The sequence below is a fragment of the Triticum dicoccoides genome, chromosome 2A (assembly GCF_002162155.2).
Source record: "Triticum dicoccoides isolate Atlit2015 ecotype Zavitan chromosome 2A, WEW_v2.0, whole genome shotgun sequence".
Taxonomy (NCBI): domain Eukaryota; kingdom Viridiplantae; phylum Streptophyta; class Magnoliopsida; order Poales; family Poaceae; genus Triticum; species Triticum dicoccoides.
This window is the reverse complement of record NC_041382.1, coordinates 756,784,008-756,791,523: the sequence shown is the minus strand read 5'-3', so window position 1 is coordinate 756,791,523 and position 7,516 is coordinate 756,784,008.

Sequence of the window (7,516 nt, the reverse complement as noted above, 5' to 3'; positions counted from 1 at the left end):
CCTCCCTCCTCTGCTTCCTCCCCTCCCAACCTCGGTCGTCATCGGGCCTGCCTCCTCGCCCTGCACCCTCTATAAACCACCCCCCCTCTCTCTCTCTCTGCTAGCTAGGGTTAATTTACTTAGGTTTTAGTTATGTTAATTAGGTTATCTATTTAGTTATGAATTTAGATAGGTTTCAAAATTTGCTGAATTTATATGCAAATTTGAACTGGACATGTGATATGTGGATATGTCATGTTTTGGACATGTCATGTTTTGGTAAATGATCCGAGTTGCCTATGTTACGCTGGAATGTTGATTCATTTCCGTTCCGGTGAATTTCAGGCGCTCGATGTGTCCATTTTTTAGCAAAGGTCATGCCGAAATTTCCCGTGAATAAAGGCATGATTTGTGCTACATAGTTGGCATATCGAGTGCTGGCACATAGATTTTTTTTATCTCATTTCTCATTTATTCATACTTTTAGAAATAAATGAGGACACATAATCATAGGAAACATGTCGAACAACGAAGAAACTGGGCCTTCTGACCAATATGCAGACGAGATGGATTATGAGGGTGAACAAGACTACCTCAACTTTTTGACTGCTAAGCAAGGTTTGCAGGTCCGCCTCGATGGTGGTACTGATGCCGACACCGACACCGACGGCGCTGGCACCTATGGCGGCGCTGAGACCGGTGGGGAAGGTACTACCGGGGAAGATACCGGCGCCGATGCCGGTACCGAAAAGAGGCATAAGAAGCAGAGGATACGAAAACCTAACAAACTAGGGATTGGACGACTTGTGATCACAAAGATGGCACCTGGCAAGTTTGAGCCGTTAGAGCCAGAAGAACCTCGCAAGTGCTATGGGAACCAAGTAGGATGCATCCTACGGGAATGCGTGAGCATCAATGACGATGACTTAAGGAGTAAAGAACATTTGACGCAGTTGCTCCTAACGAAGTTGCACAAGAGAGTCAAGTTCCCCGATCGGGATGATAACATAGAACAACCGTGGGATGATCCGAAGATGAAAAAGATTAACAATCACTCCATGGGCATGTTCAGCAATGATTTGGCCTCCTGGAAATCGAGGGTGAAACGAGCTATTGAGGCTGAGGAACCCCTGTCCGAGATTCTGGAGGAAAATCCGACACTTACGGAAGAGGAGTTTGAAGAGTTCAAGGACACTTGCGCTACCGAGGACGCCAAGGCTAAGGCTGCGAAATTCAAGAGCCTTCAGCAAAGGAACACGGGGAAGCATCGCCTCGGAAGCCGTGGCTACCTCGGTAAAAGGCCCAGATGGGATAAGGAGGACGCGGAACGTGAAGCCGCGGGTCTCCCAGACCCCTTCGCGAAGTTCACCAACCCCTTGGAGCATGACTTCATCAGGGCCCGCTACAAGTGGGACAAGGAGAAAAAGGTTTTTTACATGGACAAGATCACGAGGAAATTGATTAGACTACTGGAGAAGCAACACCAGCTTGCAGCCGAAAACCCTACTTCTCCGATGAGGCCCAAGTGGGACACCCCTCTCAACCGGGCCTTGAACGAACTTAAGGGACTCCCTTTGGGCCAGTGGCCGCAATATGGTCGTGTGCACGGCGCTGGAGATGGCGCCACGTGGAAGGTGTTTTGCAACGAGGGCCCGGAGGCCAAGAAGTAGAAAAATAAGTTTAGTCAGGCGGACATCAACGCGAAGGTGAAGCTTGTGATCGAGAAAAAAGCAGCTGAGGACGCGAAAAAAGCAGTCGAGGACAAATATGAGTTGTTACAGCAGGCAGTCAATGCAGCTGTAACTGCCTGCAGAAATGATTTCGCTACTAACTTGGTTCGAGTTATCATCAACTAGACGAAGGAAAATCCAGACAAGACGGTACATGATTTCCCGTTGCCCAGTTTCAACGGGAGCAACTTCATGAACAACAACATCATCGCACCATCACTTGCCCACGCAACCGGGCCTCCTCACACAGCCGCTCCCACTGATAGCAGCCCGTCCTCAGTCTCTGGCGTGCTCGGTGGGGCTTCGTCTTTGGCTGAGCTCGACGCCATCACGGTAATTACATGTCGCACCACCATATATATATATATATATATATATATATATATATATATATATATATATATAATATTCCATTTTTGTTGCCTTTCGGATGTTTTACGCCACAGACATATGTGTTTGCAGGAAAAAGAAACCCCGTGCACCATACTCTACTTAATCAAAGGCCAGAAGGTGGACGTAGGAAAGGGGATGATAATGGACCCCTTGCAACCCATGTTCCACAACCAGCCAATCCCTGCTGGGCACTTCAGGGTTAGCTTGTCCAGTGTGAAATCGGGGCATGAGGATTTGCCTCCTCCAGTACAGCATGTGGGAGCGGACAATGAGACCCCGCCGCGGATTGGAAGCTGCAAGGGTTGGGTGCTGCTATGGCCGAAGAATCTTATTCGTCTGGAGCCGGCCGAGAGCACACCAATAACCACACATCAACAAGCATGTGCGGAGACCACCACCCCACCTACGCAATTACCAGCTCATGTAGTGCCGGGTGAGAGCGGCGGAAGACATGATGAAGGGGGTGCAATAGTGCTGGCTGATGTAATTTGTCCTGTAGAATAGAGAATGGATGATGAGACGGAGGTCGACCCTATGGATTTCCTCAATACAAACGCGTATGACTGTGGCATAGAATTGATGAGTCAACCATATGACGAATCAAGCTATCAGCTTGCTAATGAGGATATGGATAATATGCCCGGGCAGGAAGGTCGTAGCAGGGATTGCAAAAAGTCTCTCTTCAAGAAATCCTCACAGGACACGCCTGAAGATGCCGCCTCAACATAGGCTCAACTATCCTAGCGCGAGGGTCGTACAGTACTTAGCCCGGGAACACTGGGGCAGGGGTTAAGGAAGGGTCTAGAAGGTGTGCCCAAGAAAAAGGAGAGAAAGAGATCGGGGAAGATAGCTGCCTCCAAACAAGCCAGAGCACATAGCAGCCAAACGATGCATTCTGAAGAGCGTGTACCCGTGAAAGGTGCGGCCATGTTCCATCTCACGGGCGAGCCGATGCTACCGCCGAAACCGCTGGAGGCACTATCAAGGGATCTCAGGAGACTGCACGGCCATGTGTTGTCGACTGAGAAAAGCCTACTAGCCTCAAAGGATCCAGGATATTCGACATACGTGGCTCGTGTGCCTGAGGGGAAGTGCTACGTCGAGACACGGCCCGCGGAGGTGTTCTTCCTGCGGTTTGACCATATCTTTGAGATGTTTCTGACAAGGCGGCTCGATTTTACAATCGTTCGCCTTTTTGCGCTACATATGAGCTCTGTCATGAACAGTGAAGAAGTCTCGCAAATCTGTGTGGCGGATCCGTACTACATGCACGAGTCTTTCTTGAGTCTCGGCGACTTTGAGCGTGAAACTGCTAGGGACTACCTCCAAAACTTCATGGTACAGAATAAGGACCGGGAAATTGTCCTCGTGCCTTATCATCCAAAGTAAGTCAGTTTTGAACAACCCTTTCATACATTTCAATCATTCCTTCTCTCTCTATGGGGAATAATTTGAGGTGTCTTTTCCCCGCAGCAACGGGCGCACCGTCCTTATCGTTCTTTATCCGCAAGTCTCCCACGCCGTGTATTTTGACCCTTCCATAGACTACGAGAAAAAAGACTACACCCACAAAATGAATATTCTAGATGATGCTCTCCAAGGCTTCAGCTTTAGAGGTGGCCACATGCAGATCAGGAAACAAAGGAACAAGAAGATGGGTTTCACGCATAAAACTAACTTCTCCTGCATCCAAGTCCCAAAACCAAGCAAGAAGGATGGATTGTACATCCTCCATCTCATGATTCAGTTCAACACGGATCACCAAAAGCTTCGCATGAGAAGCAGAAATGATGATCATATCCACAAGTGGCTAGAATCTCATGGGGAAGCGAATTATAAATTTAGAGATGACTTCTTTCGCATCCAAAGCGACATTGCGACGATCATCATGAAAGAAGTCGTCGATGAGAAGGGGATGTTCCACCATGGCCCTATATCGCGAGCTGACGTCCGAACTCGCATAGGCATGCAATGTCTAGACCTCACGCCGTTCAAGAAGCTAGGGTCCATCCTCGATGATATGGAAGGATGGAACTTCTAGTGATTTATGATGCCGATGATGATGATATGTGTCGGTTGAACTTGTATACTATTTGTAGCGATGCAACTTTGTGATGTCCATGATCCCTGCCAAACTTGCGTAACGCAACTTTGTTAGTTTGCGTACGATGACCTGCGTATCTCTAGTTAATTAATTTGCATACTGTATGTTGCATCTAGTTGCTAACCCTTTCTTTTTCGGTGTTCTCTAGTATATTTTGTTGCATATATATGATTGTACATCCTCTTCATGAACATGCATCTCTAACAGGTACCTAGTTTCTTGATGGCGAGATGGAACTGCTATGTCGTGTACAAAGGGAAGGTTCCGGGGGTATACAACGAGTGGCATGAGTGTCAGGCGCAAGTGAATGGGTTCTCGGACGCCAGCCATAAAGGCTTCAAAAGCAGACAAGAAGGAGAAGCTAGTTACTTGAGGTTCACTATAGCGCGAGAGAGGACTCGTAACCGCCATCTCATGTACTGCATAGTTCCGCTCTCACTCATAGTGATAGCTCTTCGCGTATACCTTTGTTTAGATGGATGACATTGTAGTTGCAAGTATTCGAGACTTGCATGTATCGCTATTTTCGAGATGATGACAAGATACCACTTTGTGTTGGATGATCATTATGACGAGACTATTTGTATGTATATGCTATGATTACATTTGTGGTCTCGCAGGCATTTGTATGTGTATCATGATGACATTTGTATGTGCTAAAGATTCTTCTATAAAGCCTGTTCAAATACAAAACAAATATGCCGAAAAAACAAAAAAACTACTAAAATTAGCAGTAGCGAGTGGAGAAAAGTTAGCAGCAGCGCGGTTGTAGCAGTAGCGCGCACAGGGGAATCGCGCTATAGCTATTAGCAGCAGCGAGGTTCCTTTAAGCGCGCTGCTGCAACACTTGTGTAGCAGTAGCGCGGGTGGACCAGCGCTACTGCTATACGTTAGCTATAGCGCCGGCCCCCGTGCTACTAAAAGGCCGAAAACTCGCGTTGCTGCTAGGCTTTTCCCTAGTAGTGATGCAAGGACGCAATGTGAAAGTCAAAAGGAGAAGCTGAAGTTCGATCGCATGTTAGAGGATCACAAAAAAGGGTTGTACCCCAATTGCGAAGATGGCAACACAAAGCTCGGTACCGTACTGGAATTGTTGCAGTGGAAGGCAGAGAATGCTGTGGCTGACAAAGGATTTGAGAAGCTACTGAAAATATTGAAGAAGAAGCTTCCAAAGGATAACGAATTGCCCGACAGTACATACGCAACAAAGAAGGTTGTATGCCCTCTAGGATTGGAGGTGGAGAAGATACATGCATGCCCTAATGACTGCATCCTCTACCGCGGTGCATACAAGGATCTGAACGCATGCTCGGTATGCGGTGCATTGCGGTATAAGATCAGACGAGATGACCCTGGTGATGTTGACGGTGAGCCCCCCAGGAAGAGGGTTCCTGCGAAGGTGATGTGGTATGCTCCTATAATACCACGGTTGAAACGTCTGTTCAGAAACAAAGAGCATGCCAAGTTGATGCGATGGCACAGTGAGAACCGAAAGAAAGATGGGAAGTTGAGAGCACCTGCTGACGGGTCGCAGTGGAGAAAAATTGAGAGAAAGTACTGGGATGAGTTTGCAAAGGACCCAAGGAATGTATGGTTTGCTTTAAGCGCAGATGGCATTAATCCTTTCAGGGAGCAGAGCAGCAATCACAGCACTTGGCCCGTGACTCTATGTATGTATAACCTTCCTCCTTGGATGTGCATGAAGCGGAAGTTCATTATGATGCCAGTTCTCATCCAAGGCCCTAAGCAACCCGACAACGACATTGATGTGTACCTAAGGCCATTAGTTGAAGAACTTTTACAGCTGTGGAATGGAAACGGTGTACGTACGTGGGATGAGCACAGACAGGAGGAATTTAACCTTAAGGCGTTGCTGTTCGTGACCATCAACGATTGGCCCGCTCTCAGTAACCTTTCAGGACAGACAAACAAAGGATACCACGCATGCACGCACTGTTTAGATGACACTGAAAGTATATACCTGGACAAATGCAGGAAGAATGTGTACCTGGGCCATCGTCGATTTCTTCCGACCAACCATCAATGTCGAAAGAAAGGCAAGCATTTCAAAGGCGAGGCAGATCACCGGAAGAAGCCCGCCATGCGTACTGGTGATCACGTACTTGCTATGGTCAATGATTTACACGTAATCTTTGGAAAGGGTCCCGGTGGACTAGTTGTTCCGAATGACGCTGAGGGACATGCACCCATGTGGAAGAAGAAGTCTATATTTTGGGACCTACCCTACTGGAAAGACCTAGAGGTCAGCTCTTCAATCGACGTGATGCACGTGACGAAGAACCTTTGCGTGAACCTGCTAGGCTTCTTGGGCGTGTATGGGAAGAAAAAAATATACACCTGAGGCACGGGAGGACCTGCAACATTTGCACGAAAAAGACGGCATGCCTCCGAAGCAGTATAAAGGTCCTGCCAGCTACGCTCTTACAAAAGAAGAGACAGAAATCTTCTTTGAATGCCTGCTCAGTATGAAGGTCACGACTGGCTTCTCGTCGAATATAAAGGGAATAATAAATATGCCAGAGAAAAAGTTTCAGAACCTAAAGTCTCATGACTGCCATGTGATTATGACGCAACTGCTTCCGGTTGCATTGAGGGGGCTTCTACCGGAAAATGTCCGATTAGCCATTGTGAAGCTATGTGCATTCCTCAATGCAATCTCTCAGAAGGTGATCGATCCAGAAATCGTACCAAGGCTAAGGAGTGATGTGGCGCAATGTCTTGTCAGTTTCGAGCTGGTGTTCCCACCATCCTTCTTCAATATCATGACCCACGTCCTAGTTCATCTAGTCGACGAGATTGTCATCCTGGGGCCCGTATTTCTACACAATATGTTCCCCTTTGAGAGGTTCATGGGAGTCCTAAAGAAATATGTCCGTAACCGCGCTAGGACAGAAGGAAGCATCTCCATGGGCCATCAAACAGAGGATGTTATCGGGTTTTGTGTTGACTTCATTCCTGGCCTTAAGAAGATAGGTCTCCCTAAATCGCGGTATGAGGGGAGACTGACTGGAAAAGGCACTCTTAGAAGAGACTCAATAATATGCAGGGACGGATATTCTTGGTCTCAAACACACTACACAGTTCTACAGAACTCTACCTTGGTGACCCCGTATGTCGATGAACACAAGAATAGTTTGCGCTCCAAACACCCGGAGCAGTGCGACGACTGGATTACATGTGAACACATCAGGACTTTCAGCAGTTGGTTGGAAACACGTCTCAGAGGTGACAACGCTGTTTGTGATGAGTTGTACTTGTTGTCCAGGGGACCATCTTTGACTGTATTGAC